Below are 17,505 nucleotides of genomic sequence, written 5' to 3' on the forward strand. Positions count from 1 at the left end.
CGGTGTACATCTGTGATGATTGCCAGGTGGGCACCGCTGTTGGTTGTGGGGGTCTAAAAATTGGTGGTTGCAATAATGGCGTGTCCATGTGCTGTTTAATCACCTCCAGCAAATTGGAATGGCACGCCATCAGGTTTTGGGAAGGCACCTTTTCCAGATATGGTATTAGAGACATCACAGTGTGAAAACACGGGTGTGCCTGCAATTTCAGTAGTTCCTTGCTTTGTTGATGCATTTGCTGCATCATGTTCTGCAGCTGGCCCACCGACTGATGATGCTGCGCACGCAGTTGGTCGATTTCTCCTCTGTGCATCTCATGAATCATTTTAAGCTCGTCCCTGTAGTGCCCATGTACAGCGTCGAGCTCACATTGCAGTGAAGTGATGTGGGACTTGTACTGCTCCATGATATGGCCCCTGTCCTCATCTTGCAACTGCCGGGTTATGAGAGTTTGGTGGCTCTGAAGAATCCCGAGAAGTCCGGAGACAGCCCCGGACATCTCGGACTCTGTCTCTCTCCTTGTTGGGGGGAGGGTACCTCGACGCCTCACTGGTGTGGTGGTCCTCACTGGTGGTGTGGCAGCATCTTCCCGTCCTCTGGCCTGTGTCGGGGTTGCCCTGCGCGCTGGTTGTGCTGCAGTCTCTCGGTGCGCCTCACTTTGTTCTTGTTCCCCTGGAGCTTCCATAGCGGTCGATTGTGGAGGTTCAGCTTCTTCCACACTCGGTCCTGCAACCTCAACATCCAAGCTCTCTTCTGCCAAGTCATCATCAAAGGAGAGAGTTGGGATTAAGGACTCCCTCCTCCTACTCCTCTCCTCGGGGCAATAGGTTACATCGGCGACGTCATCATCCACCAAGCTCTCCTCACTGCTGAACCGTGCCTCCTGGGTCGGTTCCTCTTGCTCCAAATTGTCTTCAGTCCTGTAGATAAAAACAATATTTATTGGTGTGCCAAACAGCATGTGGCGTCAATTCACAGAGCTAGCAAACACTAGCAATCACTTTATCAACCGTTTCTACCCAACATTTGATAAAGCTTGTGAGAAAAGTTCGCTAGCCATGGGAATTGAGGCCATAGCAATACATGGCCGAAGTCATGGTAAATGAGCTCTCAGTTCCTGCCCACAGTAGTGGTACTTACAGTCTAGGTTCCAGGCTTGCATTGATGAAAGACAATTGCTTGGCAAATTGGTAGTCTTTTTGTCGCCTTCCCCCGCCACTGCCACTTCGTTCGGCAAGTTTTTTTCTTCCGTAGCCATTTCACATATGCATCCCGTATATTGCGCCACCTTGTCTTGAACCTTTCTCCTGTAACGACATGAAAAATTGATTTCGATTATTTCTCTTGTAGGTACATCGCAACTGGACAAACATATACATCGCTACATGTCACATTTCGTATTGGGAAGAGCACGGTGGCAGGCATCGTCGTGAGGACTTCGAGGATCCTTTGGACGCGACTGAGGGCCAGATACATGCCTGTGCCGGACACCACGAAATGGGAGGAGATCGCCCAGGGCTTCTGGACCGAGTGCAAGTTTCCTAATTGTGTTGGCGCACTGGATGGGAAACACATCCGGATTCAGAAACCCGTGGGGAGTGGCAGCCATTATTTCAACTATAAAAAATACTTCAGCATTGTTCTAATGGCAGTGGCAGATGCGGACTACAAGTTTGTGTACGTGGATGTGGGGTCGTACGGTAGTTCCAATGACTCTGGAATTTTCCAGCGTACGACCCTTTGCCGGCTGATGGAGGAAGGCAGACTGCGTCTCCCCCGTGACAGACCCTGGCCTGGGACAAGGGCACCGGCCTACCCCTATGTGTTTGTGGGGGACGAGGCCTTCGCCCTGTCCGACCATGTAATGCGTCCGTACCCAGACAGGGGACTTGATGCCAGCCAGCTACACTTCAATGCTCGGTTGAGCCGTGCAAGGAGAATGGTGGAGTGCACATTTGGGATCCTGGTGTCAAAGTGGAGGGTGTTCCACACGCCCATGCTGCTGAAACCGGGCAACGCAGTTGTCGTGGTGAAGGCAGCATGCATCCTCCACAACTTTGTGCGGCAGGAGGAAAGAGAGACTCCGGAACCCCCGAATGTGCTTCCACTAATGCCCCTGCGGAGGTATGCAACCAGGCCAAGGGTAGTGTCACTGCGGAACAGGGACCAACTGAGACTTTATTTTACCACACCACCAGGACGAGGGTGAATGTTTGGTTTTTAATATGTTTTGTTGAAATGTGTTTATTTTGGAGTTTCAAGTTTTTGAGTGATTTTAAATGTATTAATTTTTTACAATAAATTGATGTATAATAATTGGTCATTGTGTATGTTTTATGTGCACAGGTGGGGTACATCGCAGGTGGGTGGGATACATCACAGGTGGGTGGGATACATCACAGGTGGGATACATCACAGGTGGGGTACAGGTGGGTGGGATACATCACAGGTGGGGTACTGGTGGGTGGGATACATCACAGGTGGGATACATCACAGGTGGGGTACAGGTGGGTGGGATACATCACAGGTGGGGTAGAGGTGGGTGGGATACATCACAGGTGGGGTACAGGTGGGTGGGATACATCACAGGTGGGGTACAGGTGGGTGGGATACATCACAGGTGGGTGGGATACATCACAGGTGGGTGGGATACATCACAGGTGGGTGGGATACATCACAGGTGGGGTACAGGTGGGTGGGATACATCACAGGTGGGATACATCACAGGTGGGGTACAGGTGGGTGGGATACATCACAGGTGGGGTACTGGTGGGTGGGATACATCACAGGTGGGATACATCACAGGTGGGGTACAGGTGGGTGTGATACATCACAGGTGGGTGGGATACAGCACAGGTGGGGTACAGGTGGGTGGGATACATCACAGGTGGGGTAGAGGTGGGTGGGATACATCACAGGTGGGGTAGAGGTGGGTGGGATACATCACAGGTGGGGTACAGGTGGGTGGGATACATCACAGGTGGGGTAGAGGTGGGTGGGATACATCACAGGTGGGGTACAGGTGGGTGGGATACATCACAGGTGGGTGGGATACATCACAGGTGGGTGGGATACATCACAGGTGGGATACATCACAGGTGGGGTACAGGTGGGTGGGATACATCACAGGTGGGATACATCACAGGTGGGGTACAGGTGGGTGTGATACATCACAGGTGGGTGGGATACAGCACAGGTGGGGTACAGGTGGGTGGGATACATCACAGGTGGGATACATCACAGGTGGGGTACAGGTGGGTGGGATACATCACAGGTGGGGTACAGGTGGGTGGGATACATCACAGGTGGGGTACAAGTGGGTGGGATACATCACAGGTGGGTGGGATACAGCACAGGTGGGGTACAGGTGGGTGGGATACATCACAGGTGGGGTACAGGTGGGTGGGATACATCACAGGTGGGTGGGATACAGCACAGGTGGGGTACATCACAGGTGGGGTACAGGTGGGTGGGATACATCACAGGTGGGGTACAGGTGGGTGGGGAACAGGTGGGTGGGCCACGGGTGGGTGGGCAACACGTGGGTGACACAAATCCATAGCAAAAGTGGAATACATCACAAGCTTAAACCACAAGCCCCCCCCAAAAAACTTCTAGTCAACATACCCTCTGTGCCTTGCTGTCTCTTGCTCAAGTTCTCAAAGTCCTCCACATACAGCTTGGCAATTTTTTTCCACAGGCCTCTGCATTTTTTGATGTTGCTGTGGTCCGCATCCCCCTTGTCCCACAGGGCTGGTACCTGCTGCACCTGTAGGATGAGGTCTTCTGATGTGTAGGGCCTCACCCCCTCGCTATCAGACAGATCCTGCTCCATATTGCTGCCAAAGAGCTCCAGCATGAAGTCACTGCTGCTCCACTCTGTGAACGCTGGTGCCATGTGGTCCCCATCCAAAATGGCCACCATACCATAGAGTCAGCATAGGAAGTGTGGTACAACATCCGGTTTTTATAGCCAGTGTGTTGTGCGCTCTCCGGTTCTCATTGGTTTCCATTGGCCGGATGCAACATTCCGGCTCCGGTCCGGATACGTCAGCCGGACCAGCCGGACCAAAAAATAGCGCATGTTGGAACGGACGCCGGAGTCCGGATCCGCTCCGGTCCGGACGAAACGGACGCATGTGAACGGTCGCATAGACTTTCATTGCTATGCCGTGCGTCCGTTTCGTCCGGTCCGCATGCGGTCCGGCTCCGGCACGGCGATTCCGGATAGCAGCCGCTAATGTGAACCGGGCCTTAGGAGGACGCAAAGCCACATAACAGATACTGCAGAGCATGCCCATGTCTGCCCGACCCCCTCTCCCCCCCCCCCCCCCCCCCCCAGGACCAGGTGCCGATGTCTGCCCCCCCCCCACCTTCCCCCAAGAGCCGATGTGTGTCCAACCCCCCCCCCAGGACCAGGTGCCGATATCTTCTCACCCCAAACAGCTGACATGGAGCGGGAGCGGAGTACATCTACACACTTCCAGCGCCGCCACGGCAGAGCAGCCGCCGCCGTGTCACATGTGAGAGAATCACAAGCAGGAGAGAGATGCACGGCGGCGGCTGCTCTGCGGTGGCGGCGCTGGAAGTGTGTAGATGTACTCCGCTTCCGCTCTCTCTCCGTGTCAGCTGTTTGGGGTGAGAAGATATCGGCACCTGGTCCTGGGGGGTCGGACAGACATCGGCTCTTGGGGGGGCGGGTTGGGGGGGGGGAGCGGACAGACATCGGCACCTGGTCCTGGGGGGGGGAGAGGGGGTCGGGCAGACATCGGCACCTGGTTCTGGGGGGGGGGGGGGGAGAGGGGGTCGGGCAGACATCGGCACCTGGTCCTGGGGGGGAGAGGGGGGGTCGGGCAGACATGCGCATGCTCTGCAGTATCTGTTATGCGGCTTTGCGTCCTCCTTAGGAGCTTGGGGAAAAGGCTACACAGTAAAAAAATTAGATTGCTTTTTAACTTCTGCATTGCCTTTTTTGCTCCCTTACAAAGTAATTAAAACATTGCAATAGAGATTTAAATTTGATTTTTGGGGCTAACAGTTACTCTTTAACACTCCCTTGAAGGCAGAGAGCACACTTATTTTAATCCTATATACTGTAAATCTCTATGGGTCGCGATTTATTTATTTTTTTCAAAGTTTATTTTATTTTTTTATGTGCATTTTAAAATCTCACAGCAAGGACTTTGCACATACTGTAAATGTATTCGCCAGCAATGCTTTCCTGTAGCATATCAAAAATGCATGTTTTGTACAGTATGTTAAATCTTAAGTATTTTTTTTCCTTTGTTGAAAAGGTGATTATTCATAACTCATCCAAAAAGGCACAAATGGCCTCAACTGCATGCTTTTTCTGCACAGAGGTGTTCTCCCAGCCTAATTACTTGACTCTATTCAGTTTTCAGAATTAAACTTGTGACAATGAGTTAAACCTGTTCAGTATTTACGTAGCACGTAAAAGGGAAAGAGGCGCCCTGGTGTAATAAAAGCATCTAAAAATCAGCTTAAAATCGAAAAGTGATATGAGTTAGCTTACCTCAATGACGAAACCTCTGTAGTTAATACAAGGGATTTTTATTAGCACAGGCAACGCGTTTTGCGGGTCTCGGCCCGCTTCATCAGGCCAGTAAAAGTGCCAAATAGAAAATATCATCTAGCATAGGGAGCCTCAGTATTTACGTACTAACTTAATGAGATATTGCTTGTACAAATGTGTTTATTTGTACAGTGTTGGATTATTTGGACTGGAATGGGCGGAATAGTGGAATAGTTCTTACGTCATGGGGACGTCCATCCCATGCTACTCTGAGGACGCGAGTCTACCTTAGCGTCCGGTGTGACACAGCTGACCAAGTGAACTATCGGCGGTGAGCCACGGCATCCATGGGGATCTGGAGTCCTAATTGAAGCCTGTTCGAGGGTGGTGATTATTCAAGGGACTAAGAGACGCCTGACATGTGAGTGGGTACCCACAGGAAGATACTATTTACCGTAGGTGGTGAGATTTTATGCTGGATGGTGGAATCGCCTGTCTGCGGTATAGGCTTTGCTGTTTCATCATAGCAATGCTGAGTGAAGGATCTTGTGGCTATGGCTGCTGTGCAGGCTGACTCTGTGCCCCCTATGGGGAGCTTCTGTATGTGGATCAGGTCCTGGGTCTGAACTGTAGCCACTCTTCGGAGTGTATGGGCGCCATGTTCGGGTGACAATGTGGTGATGGAGGTTTTGCCAGCTTAAGCCCCATCTACATGAAACGATTCTTTGTGCGATTAGATTACAATTCTATTTATGATCCGATTAAATCCGACATGTCTGGTCGGGATTCGATTTGTCATGATTTGCAATGACAAATCGAATTGAATAGAATCCCGATCGGACATGTCGGATTTAATCGGATCGTAAATAGAATCGTAATCTAATCGCACAAAGAATTGTATCGTGTAGCTAGGGCTTTCAGACTAGATAGGCGTATTGGTCTTTTGGCTTGAGCATGAAATATGATGTTAGATACTTCTGCTGTTATTTTAACTGGTTTTAATATGCTAATTCTTGCATGCAGTTAAGTAGAAATGTTTGCAATTTTTTAAAAACATTGTTGTCTGGTTAAATGTATCAGGAACCCATGCTAAATGTATTCTTGTATCTGTACTGATAGGGTGATATGTTACTCAATTGAAGTTTAAAGCAGATGATTGATGCCAGCTGTCATTTAAACACTGTCACAATGAAGGTAGCACTTTACTTTTTACACATATTGCCTCAACTGCATGCTTTTTCTGCAGAGGTGTTCTCCTAGCCTAATTACTTGTCTTTATTCAGTTTTCAGAATTAAACATGTGACTTGTGACCATGAGTTCTTGTTCAATATTTGTGTACTAACTTAATGAGATACTGCTTTATCTTGGATTATTGTTGGATTATTTGGACTGCACTGATTACACTGAGGTCTGAGATGCTTGTGCAGAAAAGTGTTTGAATAATTCATGCATCTGTTTTTAGGGAAGGGTGGGTGTAATATTTCAGACTGACACATGGCGGGTGGACCTTAATCTATGAACATTGTGTTTTGGTCCCCAACCCCCTTTCAGGTTCCTTCTATATTGTAAAGATATATCCCTTCAAACAATGCCGGTCTTTCATATGCAGAGGTATATCCTCTATAAAGATTCCTATTAGACTGAGCCAAACTAAAATGCTGAGGGACCTCTTGGTATTAGAGGAGCATATGAAATCTAACACTCCTGCAAGCACGTTGTACTGTATAATAGGCGTTCAGAGCACAATAATGGGTAAAGTGATGGCAGCCCCACAGATTTGTAGGTGTGGAAGTTATGGCATCAATACAGTGATATAGTGCATTCACTGTATTCATCTTAAGGAATCCAAGCTGAAGCTGTGGTTTAAGATGATAGAGATCTATCTATACTGTATATACACAGTAGCAATAAAAATTATGTGAACCCTTTGGAATTGATTTCTGCACAAATTTGGTCATAAAATGTGATCTTTGATCTTCATCAAATGGACAGATTGCTATCCTCGCAGGAAAAATTAATTCCAAAGTTTCTATCAAGATATTTTGCAGGAGAGCTTAAGGCCATCTGTCCACCAGCTGAAGCTCAGCAGAAGATGGGTGTTGCAACAGTACAACGACCCAAAGCATAGAAGTAAATCAACAGAGAGGCTTAAAACAGAATTAAATACGCCTTCTGGAGTGGCCCAGTCAGTCCTGACCTCAATCCAAATGAGATGCTGTGGCATGACCTCAAAGCGATTTTACACCAGACATCCCAAGTATATTGCTGAACTGAAACAGTTCAGTAAAGAGGAATGTTCAAAAAATTACTCCTGACCATGTGCACATCTGATCTGCAACTACAGGAAACGTTTGGTTGAAGTTATTGCTGCCAAAGGAGGTTCAACCAGTTACTAAATCCAAGGGTTGGCATACTTTTTCCACCTGCACGGTGACTGTTGTTTACATGGTGTTCAATAAAAACGTGGGAAATTTTAATTTGTGTGGTAGTAGTTAAAGCAGACTGTGTGTAAGGATCCGCTCAGCTGGCTGCACAGGCAGACAGCTGTTTGACCATTCCTTATGTCTGAGGGATGCAGGTCTCTGGAAAGGAGACCTGGCTTCATCTTGCAACTTTCAGAGTTGCTTTGCTGAGGGATTTGCATACATGCAAATTGCCCAGCTGTCTCCTTTGAGGGCAGGCAGTATAAGAGGCTATGTTTCCCAGAGTCCTTTGCTGGTCATTCCTTCAGGGTTTGTATTAAACACTCCTAGAGTGTCAGCCATGCTACTTCTTGTTAAAGTTATCTTAGAGTAATTCTTGGGACTGCACTAGGCAGGTTCCCTAGTGCAGTTAGGATTGCATATCTGTTTTGTTTGTCTGTTGCGATTGTCCTGTCCCAGCGGTGGTCGACAGGAAATCGTTCTGATGATCTTTGTTCTTGGAGTGTAAGCTGGAGCAGCGGTTGCTACCGGTTACCTCATCTATCTGTCGTGTTTGGATCGCACAAACCTCTAGCGGTAGCGGCAGTGGATCCTTCTGATCTTTGTTCTTGGAGTATAGCTGGAGCAGCGGTTGCTACCAGCTATCTCATCTGATCTGTCTTGCCTGGATCGCACTCGCCTTGCGCTAGTGCGGTGGATCCTTCTGATCGGTTTTCTTGTTCCTGAGTTTAGATCGCACTAGCCGCTAGCGTTAGCGGCTGTTGATCTTTCTGATCTGTGTTCCTGCTTGGATCACACTTGCTCTGGCGGAAGAGCGGTGGATCCTGTCTGCCTAGTTCCTGTTTCTTGTTTGTCTGTCTTGTCTGATACGGGCGCTTGCTGTAGGCTCGGTGAGGTAACCGTTAAGCAAGCGTTCACGTTCTGTTTCGTGTTTGTCTGTCTTTGGTTAGTTAGGCGTGCTTGTCTCTGTTGTGCGTAACACGCGGAGACCGCGCAGTAAACGCGTTCGCTGTTGCGCATGAGTGGCGGTGTTCGCGTTTAGTTAGCGTTTGTTATTTTCTTTATCATTCTCCTTGTATGATTTGCTGTGCCTTTGCTACTCTCGTCCCCTGCCTTGCTTAAGCCTTGTGTCACCTCTGGCAATCACCTCTCTCGCGATTGCGTTCCTACTCTGTTTCTGCTGATGTGTGTTCACCGTCGCTAAGTCTCGACTAGATTGGTGAACACTCATTCATCCTGTACCCTTTCTCTTTAAGGGCTGTTCAGCCCCGCATTGTCTTGATCTGTACAATCCCCATCTGGCATCTGTGGCTGTGCAGCGGTTGTACTCTTCTGCACTCCACAGCGCCATCTGCCGGTGGGAATTGCCCTCTACTGGTGCTTGCACCAAAGCTTGGTTCCCCCCTTCATACGCTTGTGGAGGATTTCCGCCATGTCAGCGCACGCCTTGGGCGCTGATCACAGAGCTTATTCCGCAATCGTTACACTGTGATTGTCTAGTGTTATAAAATGTAATCTGATCTTTATCTGACTATGAGAGGGAAGTATTGGGATTCTATTGAGGCTTCCCTCCTTGCACCTATGTCCTGTCCGTCCGTCCCCCCCCCCCCCCCGCACCCCCTTTACTTAGCGGGGTCCCCCTCCATATCGGGGCCACGCTCCTCTCCTGTTTCAAGCAGGGCCGTGCATGAGCAATGGCATGGAGCCTCTTGTACATGAGCAGCTCCGGCTTACTGCGCGGCCACGCTGATGGAAGATGTTGGACATCGGAGCAATGAGGGAAGCCTCAGTAGGATCGTGAGACTTTCCTCTCTTTTGGTAAATATCTAATTGTGTGCCTGAGCTTCGGCTCTGGTACACTTTACGGCTTAAAGGGGGACCATTGGTGAGAAAATTGCTGTGCCAGTTGAACCCAGAGGTCAAATAGAGGCATAGGCATGATATAAATAGACATGTTATGCCTTTTAAGTGAATGCATTGCATATTATTACCCTGTGATGGGACTTGGTGTAGAAGCAGCCATGTTGAGTAGGAGAGCTTTTTATATCCTGACTGTATAGTCTGTCGATGCACAACTAAAACCTAATTTGAAAATATGTAGCAGTGATATTGGTGACTAGTACAGTACTGTCCTTTACTGCTTACATCTCTATGGCTGTTCTATGTTGGCAGTGGGTTATGCAGCATCCTCCCTCTCCCAGCTGCCTGTCACTATCTTTGGATCTAGGTCACTGTCTTCCCAGCAGTTATAACTATTATGCTTGTTCACACAATGTACAGTTATAAAAACCTCTGGAAATGAAGCTAGTGCTCACCTTTGCTGCATACACCACGAATAAGACCAGAGTTAATCAGAACCAGATTTATTTGCCAACTACAGGGTACTGTACAAGGAATGGTTTTTAAAGGGAATGTCCAAGCAAAATAAAAAAGTGAGTTTCACTTACCTGGGGCTTCTACCAGCCCCATGCAGCCATTCTGTGCCCTCGAAGTCACTCAGTGCTGCTCCAGTCCCCCGCTGGCAGCTTGCCGACCTGGGAGGTCGGCGGGCCGCATTGCGTACATTTTTACGCATTCCCGCTAGTGCAGGAACATTAACACATACATTTTACGCATTACTGGTTTAATGCGTAAAAATTTACGCATTGAACCAGTAAAGCATAAAATTGTATGTGTTAATGTTCCTGCACTAGCGGGAATGCGTAAAAATGTACGCAATGCGGCCCGACCGACCTCTGAGGTCGGCAAGCTGCCAGCGGGGGACTGGAGTATCAGTGAGTGACTACGAGGGCACAGGATGGCTGCATGGGGCTGGTAGAAGCCCCAGGTAAGTGAAACTCATTTTTTTTTAATTTGCTTCAACCTTCCCTTTAACAGACAGCTCAGAAATGAGCATATGTGTGGGGTGCATACTGATATGGGCACAATTTACACATTGGGACAACACACATTACACATTGTGGGTTGCTATTGGTGGTGTCAGGACAGCTTGGAGGAAAAGAGTTCCTGTGCATGAAAGTGCTAGTGGCGATGAAGCAGCAACCAGATGAGTAGTCGAGGTAGTGGTTGCTGAGGTTGCAAGAATTGTTTGCGATCCTGATGGTTCTGGATCACAGTCTCTGTAGTACAGGAGGTGTTTTTTTTTTTGTTTTGTTTTTTTTGTGGGGGGGGGGGGGGGGTTAGGGGGATGCTGCCGATAATCATCTTTGTGGTTTTGACTCTCTGTAGCTTATGCTTTTCACTCAGAGGCGCTCAGGTATAATACAGTGATGGAGGAGCGTAGGATTGACTCAGTGGTGGCAGAGTATTAGTGGGTCAGAAGTGTTCGAGTCATTACAAACCTTTTCAGTTGGCCTAGCAAGAACCATCGTCATTGGTGGTTTTTATTTTTATTATTTTTTTATTTATTTTTTGTCCTTTCAAATGTTGCATTTCATCTCAGTCGCCTGACATCAGTCTTGTTGTCCACTCTTCTCTTGTTTTCAAGGCCTGTGATGATGGTGGGGTCATCTGCAAACTTGATCACCTTAACAGTAGATCTTGGTGCAGAATCTCATGTATAGGGAGAGCAAGATTGGCAATAGGGCACATCCTAGTGTAGCACCTGTATTGTTGGTCTGTTCTAGTAAGGTGAAGGTGTTGAGAATCACTACCTGGATACTGTTTTTGAGGAAGTCCTTCCACCATGCACGAGGGTATGATGCACTTTTGTTGTACCAGCTTGTCATGGAGCATGCTGGGGCTGATGGTGTTGAAGGTGGGACTGAAGTCAAGAGGAGAATCTTGGCATAGGTGTCCAGTTTGTCTAGTTGGGACAATATGTACGCCAGACCACTATTTTTGGCATTTGTCTATGGACCTGTTGGTTCTATAAGGGAACTGGAGAGGGTCAGTCAGGTCCTTGGTGGGGAGCTTCAGGTGGGACAGGACCAGCTTATCGAAGGTCTTCATGAAGTTTGCTGTTATTAAGATTGGTCTGTAGTCATTGATTATAGTAAAAACAAATTCCAACAGTGCTGACCTATGACTGCACTAATCATCCAATCACTTTCTGCTGCAGTTATGTGAAATTCAGATTGAACATGTTGGAAAATCGATCTGGCAGGTAAATCTGCTAGAAAATTGTATCGTGTGTATCTAGCATTAGAAGATACAGGATTATCAACCACCTGTTGCACAGTGGATGGCTTTTTTTTTTTTTTTTTGTATAGTTTTAGTTGTTTAAACTAAGTTTTTGTAAAAGTACTAAATGTACACTGAAAAACAACCAATGCGACCACAAAGGAATTCTAGCTCATATATACAGATTTACCTCTAGTACGCTTTAGGTTCCATTCATAAATGCAATGCGGTTGGCTGTGCATTTTACAACATCTAACAACCACCTGTATTGCAGTAGTGACCCCATTTATTACAATGACTGAGGCATTGCTTCAAATATCACAAATGCGTATACTGTAGTGGTTGTTGAAAGACCTACATTATTATTATTATTATTATTATTATTATTATTACGGTGACATCTTCTGCTGCAGTGTACAGAATATATTGTCTTGTCACTTAACTGTCCCTCTGAGGAGCTCACAGTCTAATTCCTGCCATAGTCGTATGTCTATATGTGTTGTGTGGTGTATGTATCATAGTCTAGGGCCAGTTTAGAGGGAAGCCAATTAACTGATCTGTATGTTTTTGGGATGTGGGAGGAAACGGGAGTGCCCAGAGGGAACCCACACAGATACTGGGAGAACATACAAACTCCTTGCAGATGTTGACCTGGCTGGAATTCGAACCGGGGACCCTGCGTTGCAAGGCGAGAGCGCTACCCCCTACGCCACCATAGACTACAAAACCTACTGTTAGCCTGCAATGCATAGCACTTGGTGTGAATGGATGATATAATGTACAGAATTTACAACAGCACTGCATTATGTTGGGAAAACTGGAGTATCTGTAGCTGCAGTTGTCTTATTCAAGACAGGAGGGCAACTAGTGGATTTTAGTACATACTGGATATGTTTACAAAATTGGGCTGTTGGTTTGTTAGTACTTGTACTCTGAGGCCTGGAACCCACCAGCAGCAATTTTCTAAGCACTTGTGAGTTGAAAAGCTCTTGCTAGTGTAATGCTATGTGCCATTCCACTTGAGGGATGGTGTTTTTTTTTTTTTTTTAATTAAGGCCTGTTCACACTATATACAGTGAAACCTTGCATTGAGAACAACTTTAAGAGCGCTTTGCTAAACAAGCAAAAATTATTGTGAAATTTTGTCTTGATATACAAACAAAAAACGTGCGTTACGTCATTACAACTGAGCCGATAGTTCTTCTCCCTTTGGCGCTATAGTATTGTGCTTGTGCTTCATCTGAGTGTAGACTGTCACACTTCCATGTAATCCTCAAAAGCAACTGTCATTGGATAAGTTACTTGTGTAAGCAACACAAAAAAGGTTGGGGCGAGCCAACAGATGGCAGTGACTGTTATAGTGAGTCTTTTACAATTACTGTTTATGGATTGTGGAATGAATCACCTGGATTTCCATTAATTCTTATGGGGAAATTCAGTCCATACTGGATATAAAACTGATCAATTTTTCATTTTAAATTGATCAGTTTGTTTTTTTTTTTTTTATTCCTTTTTTCATTATGTCGTCACTCGCTTGGTGCCCCTTCTGCTGGGGCTTTGGGATTGGTAGTTTTTTGGTTTTTTTTGTGTTTTATTTGTGCAGGGGCATGGAGGACCCCAATGAATGGTGGAAGCGGAGTTGTTTGGTAAACTAGCCGAGCTGCCTAATGAGACCAGACACGGTGCATTCGCAAAGGCTAGCATTGATTCCGGCAGCCTCTGTTATCATCTGCTTCATTCGGTGGATCTGGGAAAGTTGTATGGGACCAAAACTAGTGTTCCGCTCACCATAACTGCTCAAACCGATCCACTCGCATCTATACAATCCATTTCACTCTGCTTTTATGTCTGTGTAGATGGGGCCTGATAGTTTTAGCGTACTATTGAATAAAGTCAGTTTTTAGCAATGAAAGTAGGAGTGGAAAATTAAACTGGTATTGGAGACCTGGAAGGGACACTGGTTTGTGAAGTTCAGGCAATGGCTGCTCAGTTTACATGGATGTGTATAAATGTGGTTGTTTTACTGCCTCTTTGCTGCCTGGTAACAGCAGCTGCTTATGGTTTTCTGTCTAGCTAGTCCAGTGCTAGACATTTCCCCAGAGCTCAGGTAGTCAGGCTGCTTGTAAATTACAGCTGGCGCCTAAACTTCTACTCGTTTTCTGTGCAGCTGGCTCCCATAACTGCTGTGGTCTCCTGGATGGGACAAGCGGAACTGGAATTTGAGTGCAGTCAGTGTTCATACAGCATTATTGCAGTGCTTACTATGTGTGTAGTGTGTCTTGTGACTTGTGAGCGGAATAGCATTCTCCCTCACCACATGTACATGACAGTAGCTCATGGCTGCTCTGCAGAGGAACCAATAAGAAACAATTCTTTCATATGTGCCTTATCTTTTAGGCTACTTTCAGTGACCATTGCGTTCCCTGTGACTGCAGGAGAGTAGCAGATCGGGAAAGCAACACCACACGCTGCATTGCATACAGTCAACGAAAAGTATGCCTTAAAGGACACCTGAGGTGAAAATAAAGTAATGAAATAAACATTTTTAAGACCTTCCACATTTTTATTTTATATTTTAAATATACTTTTTTTTTTTTTTTTGCTCAATGACTCATTCATTGAAGTACGCCAGAGCTAAAACCTATGAACTATTAATCCTTTTTATCTGTTTCCTGCTTTTAGAAGCCATTTTCTGCTAGGAAAGGGTTTTATAGTTTATAATTGCTTATCAGAGAAGGGTCACACTGTAGTCGGACAGGAACTGCCACTTACATCATGTTTAACTCTTTCAGGCATAGAAAAAAGCATAAGCATTTGTGTGCTAGGCACTGTACATACACATGTCTATCTCATGTCACCTTGGGTATCCTTTAATGAAACCAGTAATGCTTATGTTTATGCGGTAACACAGTGCATGCCATGCCGCAAGATAATTTTTTGCGGGCCAGAACACGTACATGCAAAATTTAAATAGAACTCTTTGGCTCCCCTGCACACTGCAAATCCGTTTTGCGATTCCGATTTGCAATTACGATTTTCCCTGAATGCATCAACAGAAAAACGGAGTCAAAACCGCAGCATGCAGTAACTATTAAAAATCTGAATCGGATGTAAAATCTGATTCAAAATATCGGAATCGCATGTAGTGTGCAGGAAGCCTTTAACATGTTTCTAGTAACCGTTAACATGGTGTTGGAAAAGGAAAGAAAATGGCAAACCAAGAATTGTTGTACTCACCATTTGATGCCCATTTTCTGGGTTACCTGGGTGTGTGTACAGAGGCTTTCTGGGTGATATAGAATAAGGCTGATTACTATTGTAGGGTGGTTCCTGCAGCAACCAATGGGGGGTCTCTAAATATCACAGTGCTACTGCGGAGAATGCGACTACGCTGTGTAAACCTATGACATAGTATGACACAATCCCCAATCCTCCTCCTCAGGACACCTCCGTGGGCCACAAAAGTTGGCTTCGCAGGCCGCAAATGGCCCGCGGGCCTTGGGTTGGGCACAGCTGCATTACAACATACTCTCCGTACTTTGAACGTTGCTGCATAGGTGGTGCATTGCAGTGCATGGTTTTATATAGTTTGTAGCAATCACATATTTGCTAAGACCCCTTTACATTTGCATTGCATTACCCTGTTTTTTACCGCAGGGTGATGCAACAGCAATGCAAGTGAATGATGCCATGTACACTTACGGCGATGCGGCAAAAATATCCAATCTGCTGCAACCCTAAATCTTTGCCTGCACCACGTTGCCACAAGAACCGTACTTTGCCCATAGACTTCCATTACCCCAAGCACCATGGGTTATGTTGGTAGTGGAAATGACAGAGCGTGGTGCAGCACACGCGTAGACCAACGGAAATCCCAGTGATGTACTTGCTGCTCAGCAGGTAGTGGACGCAGGAAGTGCGTCCCTGAGTTGCTGTCGGCACCAAGCTTATGACCATGTTGGCACACTCTGCCGCAGGGGCATATGATTTTAGTTTGCATTGTGGTGGAATGCGGCAGGAGCATCTCATTGCATGGCAACGCAAAGAACAAGTGTAAAACCAGCCTGAGGCTTGAAACCCACTAGGAAAGCTTTTGAGCTCTTTGTAATTTGAAGTGCTCCAGCTTATGAAATGGTATGTGTGATCCTACTGGAGCAATGTGATTTTATAAAAATCCCACATAGCATTGCATTAGCAAGAGCTTTTTCGAATCCCTAGCGCTTAGAAAAGGCTGCTTGTGGGTTTGAGCCCTAAAGGTATCTAGAGCCATGCATTGGGCTTGATTCACTAAAGCGTGCAGTGTTAGCACGCCAGTGAAAAGCCACTTTGCACGTGCTAACATGCTTTGCACGTGCTAACTACTTAGCACCCTAGTTTGCACCCTACTTAGCACGTGCAAAGCTTTTAGGCGTGATAACTGAGTTGTCATGCTTTTGTGAATCAAGCCCATTGTGTGCCACGGTTGCTACATGGTGTATCCAGTTGTCTGAGAGGTGCTACCTACAAGATGCTGCCCCTGTCCACAGTAACTACATGCCAACCCCTGATAGTGCAGCCAGCAGCTGAGACAAATGCTCCAAACATATACTCTAGAGTCTACGTTCTCAACGTGTAGTATGCATACCCCAGGGGGTACTTCTGATGGTTCCAGGGGGTACTCGGACTTGATATACTTAACCAAGAATAACTAATTTAGAGGGGGTTTTTTTTTTTTTTTTGTTTGTTTTTAGAAAATGATAAATCTTATTTAAGCAACAAATTAGTATTTTAGCTAATTTAAAAGCAATAGTAAATGCTTGGAAATTGATTAGAACCTATTATGTACTACTATTAAATATATATCTGTCAAGGGGTACTTGTGACAATGTTTACTATGCTAGGGGGTACTTGGCGAGTACAGGGCTTTAAAAGGGGTACATGCCAATAAAATGTAGAGAAACACTGCTGTCGTTGGTAGACAAACTATCACCAATGACAGTGTGGTGAGTGAACGACTTCTGGCACGCTTGATGTGAATGACAGTGCATTTACTGTGTATCGATGAGATCATTGGCAGTAGCTCAAAACAGAGGGACTAGATCTACGTAGGTATCCTCACACCAGTGTTTGTAAGCAAGCGATTGTTTATCTTCTGATTACTGTTTCGGACTACCACCGATAAGCATCCAAATAGTCCACAAGGATGGATCAGCCTATGTGGATGTTCATAGTTTGTTTTATGTGCCTCACCAGGACAATACTAGGCCCAAGTCATTCCTCATTCATTTGGACGATGATTGTTTACTGTGTGTATGGAGTTTAAAGGGAAGTAGGTGAAAAAAAGTAGGCAGTAAAATCTGACAAAACCGACCAGGTTTTGGGCCAGTTCATCTCCTCATGGGGGATTCTCAGGGTTTTCTTTGTATTTAACAACAATTCTTGAACGG

The 17,505-nt window shown here is 46.3% G+C and overlaps 1 protein-coding gene across 2 annotated transcripts in view; it reads left to right on the forward strand.

Moving 5' to 3' along the window:
• The window catches only part of STAT3 (signal transducer and activator of transcription 3), a 129,713-nt gene that overhangs the window by 43,661 nt on the left and 68,547 nt on the right, over nt 1–17,505 (forward strand). Inside the window, exon 2 of one of the 2 annotated variants that reach the window (XM_068263199.1) lies at nt 6,653–6,727. The exons of the other annotated variant lie outside the window; for it this stretch is intronic. The gene's annotated coding sequence lies outside the window, so the exon portion shown is untranslated. The remainder of the gene's footprint in view (nt 1–6,652; nt 6,728–17,505) is intronic. 2 annotated transcript variants of the gene reach the window in all.

The sequence above is a fragment of the Hyperolius riggenbachi genome, chromosome 12, assembly GCF_040937935.1.
Source record: "Hyperolius riggenbachi isolate aHypRig1 chromosome 12, aHypRig1.pri, whole genome shotgun sequence".
Taxonomy (NCBI): Eukaryota; Metazoa; Chordata; class Amphibia; order Anura; family Hyperoliidae; genus Hyperolius; species Hyperolius riggenbachi.